This window comes from Aedes albopictus, chromosome 3 (assembly GCF_035046485.1).
Source record: "Aedes albopictus strain Foshan chromosome 3, AalbF5, whole genome shotgun sequence".
In the NCBI taxonomy this organism is placed as follows: Eukaryota; Metazoa; Arthropoda; class Insecta; order Diptera; family Culicidae; genus Aedes; species Aedes albopictus.
Window position 1 is genome coordinate 124,531,416 of NC_085138.1, and position 15,482 is coordinate 124,546,897.

A 15,482-nucleotide genomic window follows, 5' to 3' on the forward strand; every position below is an offset into this window, starting at 1 on the left:
TTCTTTTTTTTATCTGTATTAACGAGATTTTTAGCCCTAAGCTAGTTCATCTCGGGACCCACACTTTACTTCCCTTCCGAAGGAAGAACTCACATTTTGGGAGTTTGTCGGGGTGGGATTCGAATCCAGGTCCTCGGCGTGATAGTCAAGTGTTCTAACCATCCACCAGGTCCGCTCCACTGGCTCCGTTTCTTATTTTTCCTGAAAAGTATGGAAACTAAGCTATCTTTAAACATATTGATAACATTTGTTGGTCTTCTCGTTATTTTTGTATTATTTTTCTACTACCTAAGGACCATACCATAATTGGTAAAGTCACCCTATACTCTAATTCTGAATGAAATTCATGAAGAATTTCTGAATCAAAAAATATGCTTTTAAGTACATTCAAAAAAGAATATGTGGAAGACTTTTTAAAAGAAATTCCTGTGGGATTTTCTAAAGGAATCCATGGTACAAACAATTTCGGAAAGAATCCAAGGATGGTTTTTTAAGAAATCTTAAATAAATTTCTGGAGTAATCCCTCTATAAACTTTGAAAAAAAAATAAAAAAAAAGAAAACTATTAATTTCCTATGAAGAGGAACTTTTGAAAGAATGCCTGATATTTTCTTTTCAAAAGGAATTCTTCATTAAATTTTTGAAGGAATCTCCCAAAGATTTCTGAAGATTTCTGTGGAAATTCATGATTGAATTTCTGAAGCACTCTATGCATTACCAATCTGCCAGTATCCTCTCCTCTTCTCTTCTTGGCGTAACGTCCTCACTGGGACAAAGCCTGCTTCTCAGCATAGTGTTCAATGAGCACTTCCACAGTTATTAACTGAGAGCTTCCTCTGCCAATGACCATTTTGCATGTGTATATCGTGTGGCAGGCACGAAGATACTCTATGCCCAAGGAAGTCAAGGAAATTTCCTTTACGAAAAGATCCTGGACCGACCGGGAATCGAACCCGTCACCCTCAGCATGGTCATGCTGAATACCCGTGCGTTTACCGCCTCGGCTATATGGGCCAGTATGAAACAGGTGATTTTTCTATTGATGTGGGGAAGCGCAAATCTTTGAAAACAGGCAAAGGTAACTTTTCTCATAATTATAAGGTCAAGCGATGTCGAAGACAGCCAAAGTCTACGCTCCATACAAATTTCGAAAATTTTGTACGAACAAAAGTCTACGGAGGGGAAGGGGAGTTCTTGTAGCGCCTTGTAGATTGTTGTCAATACTATTATAAAATGGCATACTCCCTACGTTTAATATGTCAATAATTCAAAAGGCAATCCTAAACTAATCATGATTTCAAGCAACGACAAATTAAGTTTAACCATTTTACAAAACATCCACCTTCAAAGCTCAAGATCTCATCAATGTTCCACCATACCGTCCGCCGTCATGCCAAACCAAGCACGGAAGGTTTATTAGAACATGTCTGCGCGAAAATCATAAAAGACACGCTTCTAGCCGCTCATTTGACGAAAATTATTCCCCATTCGGATTGATGAACCCCACGGATCAAACCATAAATCACACCTCAGCTGCCCATTTTATTAATTAGTCCCCTCGTGGACGCCAACCCACCCACCTGCTGAACCACATGGTGGCTTCGCTTGGCTCCATTTGCCAAAGTAACGGACCAGTTCAACACTTCCACCACCTTTGACGGCTAGCTGGACCGCGGCCGGCGGGCCGACACCGCTATGATTGAATTTGTAAAAAAAAGTGTATCCTACCGTACACTAACGTGATTCATTTCAGCGCGCAAAAACTCACTACCCCCACATGATGAGCGTGTGGGAGGGGGAGCGATGCGGGGCTTCGGTAGCCAGCCACCGGCCATTCGGTGGAAGTTAAGAAATTTATCCACCTTATTAAAAACTAACAAGCAGCGCGAACTAGCAGCCACTGCCTACTGGCTGTAGCTGTAGCTGTAGCGCTAAACAGAGCATGAAGCACCTAGGTTGCCTGTAAGTATGACTGTTAGGAGGAGTAGTGTTGCTGTGGCTGAGCTTTCGAAACGTTGACGGATCGCGGACGGTTGGACGGATGGCTGCCAATAATCACCGTGCAATATCCGAATGCTGTTGGCATTGCCCGAGCGGAGAAAGATAACATGAACGATGTCAAATCTGGATCAACATGTGAAAAGGGCGGAACAACCATTTCACAGTGGTCCACGAAACAGATTTACGACGAAAGATGTATTCAGCGCCTTTAAATGATTTTTTATACAAATATGAACTTTATTCATATTATATATTCAAGTTATTCATAATAATGAGGCTCTCTTTAAAATGTACACGGAAATTCGACACCAACATTTCAAAAGGGCGTAACTGCTTTTGGAATCATCACCTTCTTTTAAAGCTGTGGATCATGTGTTATGATTTCCATGTTTTTTACAACAAGTACCAGATGGGAAAAACTCTCCACATTCCGACAACCACGGTGGTATGAGTGTAAGGGAGGCAGTACGACCTACAGCTTTGAAAGAAGGTATTACTTCCAAATGCAGTTACGCCCTTTTGAAATGTAGGTGCCGAATTAATTATTATTTTTACTATTCATCAACGACACTTTAATATTATTGTAGCATTCGTGTCATACACGAAAATAAAGGTAGTCCAAATTTTTAAAGAGATCATAAACCAAACTTTTTTATTCAAAGGAATAACTATATAATTCTTCGGAAAAATTGCAGAACTTTCAATTTTGAGCAAGTTTGCTGAAGACAGGCGACTTTGATGAGAAATTGAAACTGAATAAGTTAGAGCAAAAAAACCGGTTTTCTTGAACCACCCTAAGCTAAATCAGAAAATTTCTCTAGATCGGTTAATTTTAAAGCTACATAAAATCTGTCTTCTGGTAAAAATGGTAGATCTACAACTTTTACAAAGAATATATACATTTATTCTTGCAAATAAAATAGTTTGGTTTTCATTTTATTTTAATATGGACCACCCTGATGTACATTGGAAAGATGGCCTTATTATTACAACTATGTAGAAAACCATATTTTGTCTAAAAAATCATTTGAAGGCGCTGAATGCATCTTTCCTCGTAAATCTGGTGTGTGGGCCACTGTGCATTGAAAGCTTTTCTTGTCTTGTTCCTCCTAGATATATTCACGCCTGAACCAACGATATCGTCATCTGAAGCCTTCGGAAACCACTTACAAAACTACCTGAATCACCCTGAAACCACTTAAAAACCTATGAAAATCCTTTCAAAGCTCCCTGAAAATCCCTAAATGCCATTCTACTTAACGCTTTGAAACTGCCATTCTAACTCTCCTGAAACTTCCAAACACGTTGAAACCTCTGAAAACCCTCTGAAATGTTTTAAAGCTGACTGATACATGAGTGCTCCCTCAAACCTTTTTAACTGACGGAAATCACTTCTAAATGTCCTTGTAAACCCCTTGAAATGTCATGATTTGCTTGAGAATGCCGCCGAAACAAATCTGACAAATTTGTGACAGATAATTCTAAATTTCGACAACTACAGTCAATTGGGATAAGCTAACTGCTGGATGTGCTCAGTGTTTGGGAGCCAGCCTTCCGTTACATTTTCTCTCAGGCATTGTCTAAATTGGGATATTAAAAATGGTACCAACTTTAGATTGACGTTCGTTTTTTTTAATCAATGCACTATCAAATTCAACTTATTCAACTTTTTCTAGTTTAATTCATAAGCATCGACAAACGTCACATCACCAAAAATTTTTCGCACAGAAAATAAAACTTTTAATGATAAAAAGGTACAATTTCAAAAGTGGTCTCTGACGAGCGACCCTGCACTGCAAAATATTTCCCATAAGGAATATCTGCAGCACTTATAGTAGTTAGGGGGTGGGGAACTGGGTTTTGGGTTTTAGGGGCGCCTGAACAAAATTTCGATACTTTTTGGTATATTATACATAATATCTGGGGTAAAAATAACACTGTGGTATTCCTGCTGTAATAGAATGCAAAATCTAGTCGTAATTTATAATCTATGGAAAGAAACTTAGAGGATAAGCAAGAGTTTTATGCATAATAACCAAAAAAATGGGCCAAAACTATCAATTCTCTTCCCATTCTTCCCTTTCTTTCCCTTTTTTTATTCCAGAATATCTAATTTTTCCTTTTATTGCCCGATCCAGAATGTGTGTGCAGTGTAGCTAAATGGTATGTGATATAGGTGTACAGTTCTTTTTTATTGCATTTAATTTTACCGTTTCATGATCTGGAGTATTGATTCATTCAAAGATCTTTATCCTTAAACGGAATCTTTATAACTGTCCTTAAAATACATTTTTATGCAAGAATCTAGGGAAACATAGTTTTTACAATGCTAATAACAACAGGATATAATCTTATTGGACCTATTGCTCATGCCTGTCTGTCTGTATATAATGAACAGCAGTATGCTGGATTTAGTCGTGTCGATGTATTGAGATGACGCGCTCACTTTCTCTATCAGCTAGAGCCTCTCTCATAGGGTAAAGGGCCTTAACCAGAGCCGGATTTGCTATTCCGTTGAATTAAATTTTCTACTGTTCGCCGAGTAATCGTTCTTGATCGATAATTCCTTTTTTTAAGAAATATTAACGCTTTCGCCTCCAAAAATATGGCCATACGTAGCACCTTTTTCCAACACAGCCTCCCTTATCGTTACACCTGGAGATCACCACAGCAGACGGAATCTCAAATCGACCACGTTCTGATCGACGGACGGCACTTCTCCGACATTATCGACGTCAGGACCTATCGTGGCGCCAACATCGACTCCGACCACTATCTGGTGATGGTCAAACTGCGCCCAAAACTCTCTGTCATCAACAATGTACGGTACCGGCGACCGCCACGGTACAACCTAGAGCGACTGAAGCAACCGGATGTCGCCTCAGCATACGCGCAGAATCTCGAAGCCGCGTTGTCAGACGAGGGCGAGCTCGATGAGGCCCCTCTAGAGGACTGCTGGAGTACAGTGAAAGCAGCCATCAACGACGCAGCCGAGAGCACCATCGGGTACGTGGAACGGAATCGACGAAACGAATGGTTCGACGAAGAGTGCAGAACGGTTTTGGAGGAGAAGAACGCAGCGAGGGCGGTAATGCTGCAGCAAGGGACTCGACAGAACGTGGAACGTTACAAACAGAAGCGGAAACAGCAGACCCGCCTCTTTCGGGAGAAAAAGCGCCGCCTGGAAGAAGCGGAGTGTGAAGAAATGGAACTGCTGTGCCGTCCCCAAGAAACACGGAAGTTCTATCAGAAGCTCAACGCATCCCGCAACGGCTTGGTGCCGCGAGCCGAAATATGCAGGGATAAAGACGGAGGCCTCTTGACGGACGGACGTGAGGTGATCGAAAGGTGGAAGCAGCACTTCGATCAGCACCTGAACGGCGTGGAGAACGTAGGCACGGGAGCCCACGGCAACGGAAGGAACGACGTCGCCAGTGCAGTGGAGGACGGAAATGAACCAACTCCCACGCTGAGGGAAGTTAAGGATGCCATTCACCATCTCAAAACCAACAAAGCAGCTGGTAAGGATGGTATCGCAGCTGAACTCATCAAGATGGGCCCAGAAAAGTTGGCCACCTGTCTGCATCGGCTGATAGTCAGGATCTGGGAAACCGAACAGCTACCGGAGGAGTGGAAGGAAGGAGTAATCTGCCCCATTCACAAGAAAGGCGACCATTTGGAATGTGAGAACTTCAGGGCGATCACTATTTTGAATGCTGCCTACAAAGTGCTATCCCAGATCATCTTCCGTCGTCTGTCACCTAAAACAAATGAGTTCGTGGGAAGTTATCAAGCCGGCTTCATCGATGGCCGGTCGACAACGGACCAGATCTTTACCGTACGGCAAATCCTCCAGAAATGCCGTGAATACCAGATCCCAACGCACCACCTGTTCATCGACTTCAAAGCGGCATACGATAGTATCGACCGCGCAGAGCTATGGAGAATCATGGACGAAAACGGCTTTCCTGGGAAGCTGACTAGACTGATTAAAGCAACGATGGACGGTGTGCAAAACTGCGTAAGGGTTTCGGGTGAACTATCCAGTTCATTCGTTTCTCGCCGGGGACTGCGACAAGGTGACGGACTCTCATGTCTACTCTTCAACATCGCGCTGGAAGGTGTGATGCGACGAGCCGGGCTCAACAGCCGGGGAACGATTTTCACAAAATCCGGTCAATTTGTGTGCTTTGCGGACGACATGGACATTATCGCTAGAACATTTGGAACGGTGGCAGAACTGTACACCCGCCTGAAACGCGAAGCAGCAAAGGTCGGACTGGTGGTGAATGCCTCAAAAACAAAGTACATGCTGGTAGGCGGAACCGAACACGACCGGATCCGTCTGGGTAGTAATGTTACGATAGACGGGGATACTTTCGAGGTGGTGGAGGAATTCGTCTACCTCGGATCCATACTGACGGCTGACAACAACGTGAGCCGTGAAATTCGGAGGCGCATCATCAGCGGAAGTCGGGCCTACTACGGGCTCCAGAAGAAACTGCGGTCGAAAAAGATTCACCCACGCACCAAATGCACCATGTACAAAACGTTAATAAGACCGGTAATCCTCTACGGGCACGAGACATGGACCATGCTCGAGGAGGACCTACAAGCACTCGGAGTTTTCGAGCGACGCGTGCTAAGAACGATCTTCGGCGGTGTGCAGGAGAACGGTGTGTGGCGGAGAAGGATGAACCACGAGCTCGCTGCACTTTACGGCGAACCCAGCATCCAGAAGGTGGCCAAAGCGGGAAGGATACGGTGGGCAGGGCATGTTGCAAGAATGCCGGACAACAACCCTGCAAAGCTGGTGTTTGCAACGGATCCGGTTGGCACAAGAAGGCGTGGAGCGCAGAGAGCACGATGGGCGGACCAGGTGGAGCGTGACTTGGCGAGCATTGGGCGTGACCGAGGATGGAGAGCGGCAGCCACAAACCGAGTATTGTGGCGTACTATTGTTGATTATGTCTTGTCTTAATGATGTGGAACAAATAAATGTATGTATGTATGTAACGCTTTTTTCTCTAGCAATTCCTGTGGCAATTCCTTTTCTTATCGGTTAGGCAATTCATTTGAGAATTCCTTTGGTGTGTTTATTTTATTTTTTATTTTGGCGATGATTACATTGAAATTTGATTAGTGATTTCTTTTGAAATTGGTTCTAAAATTTCAACGGCAATTCATTGGAATTCCTTCATTCTTCATCCTTTTGTATTTTTTTTCAGCGATTCTATTATGATTTATGATAATTTCATTGTTATTATATTTTCGTTCCTGATTTGTTTATACATTTTGTTGACATTTATTTGATAATTTCTTTAGTGATCCCTTTGTCAATAACTTAGGTGTTTAACACTTATTTAAAAATTTCTTTAGCAATTGGTTTATAAAAATAATCAGTAATTCTTTTAAAATTTTCCTTGTAAATTCCATGGGATGCTCTTTTGGCAAGTCATCTGGAAATTCCTTAGGCCATTAATTTGGGAATTTCGCATACACATACTTTAAGAATAAATTTCAGAATTCCTTCGGTATATTCGTCAGGGATTCTATCGGCTATCCGAATCACTTCGGCTATTCTTTTGGAAATTCACAGACAAATTCTTTAGAAATTTAAAAATAGCCGAAAAATTGTCGAATCAATTTGCAAAAAAAAAAAAATATTTCGAAAGGAATCTTCAAAGGAAACTCTGAATAAATTGCCGAAAATTTTCCTGAGAAATTCCCAAAGGAATGGTCGGATAAATTTCCATCAAATTCACCTAAGAAGATTCCAAAGGCTTTGCCAAGGAATTCCTATTAGAAGTGACAAAGAAATTCCGGAAGAAATTATGAGGGCTTTTCAATTAAATTGGTCAAATCCAGTTCCAAATTACTTAAATATATTTCAAAGAAGTTGCCAAAGCAATTCCGATAACATTTTCGGCAAGTATTCACAAATAACTTTTCGAAGCAATTCGCGAAGAATATACCAAAGAAGTTTCGGAAAGAAATTTTAAAAGAAATGCGTAAGAAGTTACCAATGGAATTACTGAACGATTTTCCAAAGACCATGCTGGAGAAATTCTCTAAGCAATTTTTGGAGAAATCATCTAAGCAATATCTGGAAAACAAAAATAAAATTAGAATTCCAAACGAAATTCTTAATAAAAAATCCAAGAAAATTGAAAATTCTATAGGAATGCCCGAAATAATTCTAAATGAATTGCTGGTGATTTTTCCGAAGAAGTTCCTAATGGAAACGTCTACAAAATTTGCCGAAGAAATTTCCAAGAAAATACCGAATAAGTTCCCAAAGTAACAGTCAAAGAGTTCTCCAAAAAATTTGTCTGAGAAACTTCCAAAACAATTGCCAATGAACTACTCGATTTTCAAAGCATGTTACAAGTGTATTTATGAAATTCCAAAAGTATTCCGAAAAAATGTGCTGCAGGAATTCTTTAAATAATTATTGAAAACATCGTGTGAAAAATGTCTTAAGAATTCTTATGGGAAGTATAAAAAGATCTGCCGAATGAGTTCCCAAAGCAATTGTTGAAGAAATACTAAATAGCATAGATAAAAAAAATGAAAAAGAAAACAACGAAATTCCGAAAAAAAAATGCAGAAGGAATTTCCGAAATCATGAAGAAATTTTCGAAATTTAGAAAGCATTATAGAAGGAATCCCTAAAGAAATTTTCGGAAGAGTTATTGAAAACCAAAAGAATTGCTGACATAATTCAAAAAAAAATACTGGATGGACTACCAAAAACTGCAAAGAAGGATTTGCGATACAATTTAAAATAAATGCCAAATTAACTCCTGAAGGTATTTCAATTCAGCTAGTTCTTCTCGCAACGCAGTTTATCATTCTTTTAACAAATTGAGAGCATATTGGTCCAAAAGGATACAGGTCTTGCAGAAATTGCTTGAGAAAATTCATATGGCACTTATTTCAAAAATATCTGTAACAGTTTCTCAAGGAATATCTCCAAGTGCATCAAAGATTTTTTTTAATCGTGCTGAAATTCCTTCACCAGTGCCTTCTGTAGTTCTCAAGAAGATCCTTCACCAGTTACTCAAAGATGGAAATCTTTGGCATGACAGGGATACAAGTTCCTATTGAAGTTTTTAAGGAAAACTCTTAGAAAAACTACTAGAGAATTTCTGGGGGAATTCCTGTGGGAACTCTTGAAAAAAAAAACACATGTAGAATATCCTGAAAGATTTTAGAAGGAACTCTTGAAAAAAGTTTCTAGACGAAATGAATGTAGTTTCTAAAAAAAAAAACAAAAGGAAGGCTTTCCAAGAGGAATCCCTGGAGAAATCACCTATAAATCGTCTCCGGAAAGAAAGAATGAAGAAACTCCTCCTGGCGACATCTCTGAAGCAACTTCTTCTGGAGGAGTCAGGACATTTTTTAAGAAATTACTTCAGAAATTTTCTTAAATGTTCTTCTATAAATTCCTTTAAAAAAACTTTTTTCGATTCTAAGGGATGATCTCTTTAATAAGAACATCCATCTAAAACATCTTTCAGAAGTTCATCAAGGAGCTCCTCCAACATTTCTACTAAGAATTCAAAGCAATGGTTTGTTTGGAACCTCACCAAAATTTCGTTTAATGTTCTTCCAGGGATTCCTTTATTAGGAGTTCCTTGTGTTTTTTTAGAAGGGGTTTCTCTAGAGATTGTGTCAGGAGATTTTTTTTCAGGGACTGCTCAAAGAAAGGAAAGAGCAACTGACGAAAAATTGAAGGTGCTGGGGCTGGTATCGAACCCATGACCATTCACTTATGGCGTGAACGTGTGACCACTGCGCCACGGGCTAAAAAAGGTGTTTGATCAACAGGTTTTGCCCTGCTTAAAAGTTTTACATTACATTATACGCTTATTTTATGAAGTGTAGAATTAGCATTAAGTTAAAATACACCAAAATATTAAAAAAAGCATATTTCATTACCAAATCCATGATCATCAAAGTTCAGCTTATTTTTTTGTAGCCAAGTAGAGCGCTCAGGGTTGATTCAAATATGACGTCCATCATTTTTCGGGGATTTTAGACCCCCCCCCTCCCCCCTCTGTCACGCTATCTTGTATACCTTATACATGGAGTGTCACACTTTCTCAGACCCCCCCTCCCCCCTAAACGATGGACGTCATATTTGAATGACCCCTCAAGTAAAATTCCACTTTTTTTCGCAAGTAATTTTGACAACTGATCCAGTATGGGGAGAAACGTTACTTTTCCTTACGGAATAATAGCGTGGACTATTTTTCCGCAAGGAAAAGTGACAGCTCCATTTGATTCGCACGGGAGACGTTACGAGTGTTACACTTTTTTCCTTACTTGTCATCTGCGAACTGCACAAGTAATTTTGAAGCGGTATCATTACTTAACCACTACTTGTCCTATATTTTTGCACAGTACGTACGAAGTGGAAACTAGCCATTAAGCGCTGCGGCGAAAGTATTTAGTACAATGTTAGGGTAATTCGCCAATTGTTGAACGGTTAGTACTGGCATTTTTGTTCTCGTTTGTTTTTCCGTGCATTATTCCACTTTAGTTGAAAAATATCCAGTGAACGTATTGATCTACTTATTCCTTATACTGCCCATTGGATTTGTATTCCCTTAAATTCCATTTTCTAAGAGAAAATAGAACATTTGTATGGGAAGTCTGTAACCCAAATGTTGAACGCTTCCTTAAGCTTGCTCATCCTAATGTTGGACGGTTCTCGCTAATTGTTGAACGTTTGAAGCTTTGTTCGTAATTGATGACGTATAACCCGACATCAACCTATCATTCACCTGTTTTTATTTTGGGCACCAAACCCAACATATACTCGACAGTTATCCGATGTGGGGCCAACAGTGGTCCAACATTTGATAAAATTTGATCCGACTTTGACCCGACATCCAATATTTTTTCACTCTGGCGGAATTTTTTCCGGGTTTTTCGTGTTTTGCACCCAGTTAGTCATCTCATTCATTCAAATGAGGGAGCGTTCATAAAATACGTCACTCAATAATTGTCCATTTTAACCCCCCCTCCTCCTATGTCACACTTTTTGTATGGGACTTCTGATTTTTTGTACGGGTCGTCACACTTTGCTGAACTCCTCTCACCTCCCCCCCCCCCTCAAAGCGTGACGTAATTTATGGACGTTCCCAAAAAATCGTTTTCCATTTGAAGAGAGCTCTAGTGGACTGAAAATCGTTTTAAACAGAACCAAATGCAAAAAATGGCTGCAAAGATTTGACTAAAAGCGAAAATGACAGAAGATAAGAACGCATTTGAAAGCCCCTGAAATACCCCTGGAAACCCATAGGACCCAATCAACTCCCTAGAATACCCCTGAAACGACCCTGAAATACTTTGAAACCCCGTGGATCGCTCCTGAAAAAGGTGAAGTGAAAAAAAATATCTGGCAGTCATGCTAACATCGTAGGTTATGCTAGTGTTCAACAATTGGATCTTAGCTGCATAATGATAGTGCGATAAGAAAAATATTTTTTTTTTCAAATGAAATTACAATGAAAATGTGATTTTAAACAATGTTAAACTGTTAAGGACATCCTTTCAGTTATTGTAACTATGGTGTGACTTTGATATTTGTGGTCGATTTACCAGCAAAGCTTATTTCGTAACAGCAATTTCTTAAAATTAATCTTAAGAATAGTGCAGTATTCGTGTCATCAGCGGTACAAAATTTTCAATCGATATTTTTGACGTAAAATATGTATAATTTTGTAACTTTATTGGAGCAATATCATGACACACATGTATACGCATCTAGATCATACGTTTACGTTGATGGAAAATTACTTAAGTTAAATCTATAATAACATTTTCAAAAACTGTTCAACATTTGGGTAGTGTTCAACAATTGGCGAATTACCCTATACCATTTCGCACACATTTTAGCGGATAAAAGTAACGGATCAGATATCAGACGTCGCGTAGACATGTCCTTTTTCAATTCATATGTATTTCGCTATGTATGAGATTCTACCTGAACATGTCTTCCATGTTTTCCATTTATTTTCTTGCAGTATTCTTCACCTTATTTTGGAAAAAGACGTATGAAAAACACCTAATTTTCTTTTTCCAAAAATGTAAATCGAAACCGATTTGCTGAAATTGCTGGAATCTAGCACTGCCGTTAATCGCATATCTGTCCCATTTGAATAAGAAATCCAGCAAAGATGGAACTGATATGCGATTCACGGCAGAGCAGTACAGCAAGAATCCTTCTAGATATTACACCTACCATAATTCCTTCCCATGTACTTCTTTATACATTTCTCCACGATTACCTCCAGGAATATCGAAAAAAAAATCCTTTTATTTTACCGGAATTTGCATAAAAATGGGGTTCTTCGAGGACTTTCCAGAATGATTAAAGCAAGAATTTTTCTTGTACATTCCTGTAAAGATGTTAAATGCATTCTTGTTCGTGTTTTTTTCTGTGAAAGTTTCTTCAGGGATCCCTCCAGAGATAATTGCAGGAGTTTCTACCGGAGTACTCCTTTGATCTTCTTCAGCAGTTTCTCCAGAAATTTTTCAAATGATTCGTTGAAACTAGGTTGTCTATGTATTCCTTCATAAATTGCTTCAAACATTTTTGAAGCAAGATCTGAAGGAATTTCTCTCACCAAAGTTTTTTCAGAAGATTTTCTTTGAGATTTCTCTAAACATTCTTCACTAAATTTTTCAAAAAAATCTCCTGGGGTTCCTTCTGGAATTCCTTTGGAGATTTTGTTTTTATATAAAAACTTTTAGGACAATGTTTTTCTCAGAGAGTCTAAGATTCTTTCTTGCTGAAATTTCACGAGATATTTCTTCAGAACTCCATATGTTCAGGGATTCTTTCAGGTATTTATTGAGAAATATTTCTAGAAACTTTCTAGAAAGCGAATATTCTGAACGTTTCTCCAGTTGTTTCTCAAGAATTTCCTTCAGGTATTTCTCCAGGGTGTGCCCAAAATTCATTGAAAACTTTTTTCGGTGATACTTTCAATTTTTTTTTCCTTGAGATGCTTCACTATTTATTCTAAAGATTATCTCAGTAATTCCTGCAGAATCAAGTACTTGGCATTTTTGAAAGAATCTTCGAACAATTCTGCTAAGAGTCCTCCAGTTATCCCAGGTATTTTTTTTATTTTTTGATCCATCTAATATTTTTTCGATTTCTTTTTTAGTGGTTCTTATCAATCCCTTCAGATATTGTATAAGATTTACTTTTAAGTATTCTTTAAGAGGTTTATCCAGGATTTTTTCCGAGATTTGCTTTAGAAAATCGCCAACAAACTTATTGATGCGCTTCTGCAACAATTCCTCTAGCACTTTTATCTTCAATTTCTGCAAACATTTTGAAAGAGATTCCTTCACAAGTTTCTCTACGCAGGAATGATTTCAGAAACTTCTCACGCTATTTTTCCTTGCAGTTACTTCTAGAGCTTCTCCAGAAGATTCTCATCACATTTTTTTTTCTTGGAAATAAGAAGGTTCTTGAGGGGGTTTTCTTCAGGTAATCTTTTAGGAGTTTATCCAGGAATTCCTCCAGAGATAACTCAAAAATTGCTGCATGAATTTTTGTCCAAGAACTCCTCCAGAAAATTTTCAATAACTTCTTCAATGAATCTCCAAAGATATCATCAGGAGTTTTTGAGAGATTCCTTCAGTCAATCCTCAGAAATTTCCCGAAGATATTTCTGATGTAGCTGCAGGAGCAATTTCTAAAGAGCACCATCCCTGCAGGAACTTATGCGAGAATCTCCGAAGAAATTCCTCAAGGAAGCCTTGGAACGGACGCTAGAAGAATCTCCAAAGAAATTTATGCAGCATTTTTTAAGAAATTTTGAGAGTAACTTTTCAAAAACTCTATGAATGAACTACTGAAGAAATCCCTTGTGGTAATTCCTAAAGATAACTCTGAAGTCTCCAGAGAATCCCTGTAAAAGTCTCAGGAAGTACTCAAATACTGTTGAATTCGTGGAGAAATCCGTAGATTTATCTACAGAGGAATGCCGTTGGAATATCTTGAGAAATGCATGGAGCATTTGCTGGAAGAATCTCTGTATGAGATGCTGCAGGAACAAGTGTAAAATTAGTATTAAGGCGATACTGAATGCGTTTCCTCATTTTTCGGTTTTTGATTTTTTATTATATAACAAGATCGTTTGGTCGTTTTTTTAGTAACAAGAAATATTTTCAAAATCTGTTCTCATACACATTTAGAGGAGGGATCAAGGTATCTTTGCTTTTCCTTGAAAAATAATAATAATAATAATCCACCGTGAAGAATTCCAGAAAGAATTTCTGGAGAAATTTTCTAAAGAATTCCTGGAAATACTTCTGAAGAAACCGCTGGTGGAGTTCTGCAAGAAACCTTGGTAGATTTTAAAACCAAATGCTTGGAGTAATTTCCGGAAGAAACCCTGAAGCAATTTTGGAAGGAATCAATAGAAGATTTCTCAACGTAATGGGGCAAATTTGTGATTGGATATTTCAAAGACTTTTACAAAAAAATACACTAAAAATGTGCACTTTTTTAAACTACGTCGATCTGTTTATAAGGAAAGTGAATCCAAAAAAAAAATACAAAACAAAATAAACAAATAAATTACATATTTGAAAAATTGGACATTGTAAAATGTTATTTGAGACGAGGTAAAAGTTCACATATGTGAAAAGTATCTGATCATTTTTGACTAAAACACTTTAAAAATCTGAAATAAGATTTAACAGGGTAAATTTTTTCCAATTTTTTATTCCAATTCGTTATACCTTATCATGGTTGAATATAGGAAAGAATATCTTATGTTTTTCATGCTTTGGAAACTGAACGTAACATCTGTTTATGGTATCAAAAATCTCATAAATTGTTCTTTTTGGTTGTTTGAAAAATCGATGAAATACAAACATTTAAAAAAAAGCTTAACGCATTTGGCCATCCCAAACTATTTTGTTGTTGAAGCTAGAAGCCTGCTTTCTACAGAAAAATAATTGAAAAAAAGAATTGAAAGTAAGGTTATTGCAAAGTTAAAATTATTTATCCGCAATGCATATAACTCTCATTTCAATCCAACAAATCGGGTTCGAGTTACAATTTTTGAAAGAAATATTTTTTTTTAAATGGAGAAAAAATGTTATGTGTTCATGTGTAATTTTTTTCGTGTTTTTAGCTGAAAGTGTACAGCTTTAATTTGTTACTCTTCGCTTCTCGGGATATTAACGCTTAGATTTGTTAGTTTAGAGAAGAAAAAGTTAAACAAGGCGGGTGCGGGTGGCGGCAATTTAGTCAATTTTTAAGACGCTCGCTCGTATCGGATTGCACCGGTGCGTGGTATAGCACTAGGGCAGGTGCATAGCTTGTCGTGCAGCTACTGTTTCCAACAGCAAAATCAAAAACATCGGAAACACTATTGCTGGCTGGCGGCAAACCGATTGATGAAAGCCAACAACAACCACCTACCCAAGCACCTTACCTAAAG

The 15,482-nt window shown here is 38.5% G+C and overlaps 1 protein-coding gene across 1 annotated transcript in view; it reads right to left on the reverse strand.

Moving 5' to 3' along the window:
• The window catches only part of LOC109413913 (ichor), a 169,156-nt gene that overhangs the window by 72,826 nt on the left and 80,848 nt on the right, over window positions 1-15,482 (reverse strand). The gene's annotated exons all lie outside the window — the stretch shown is intronic.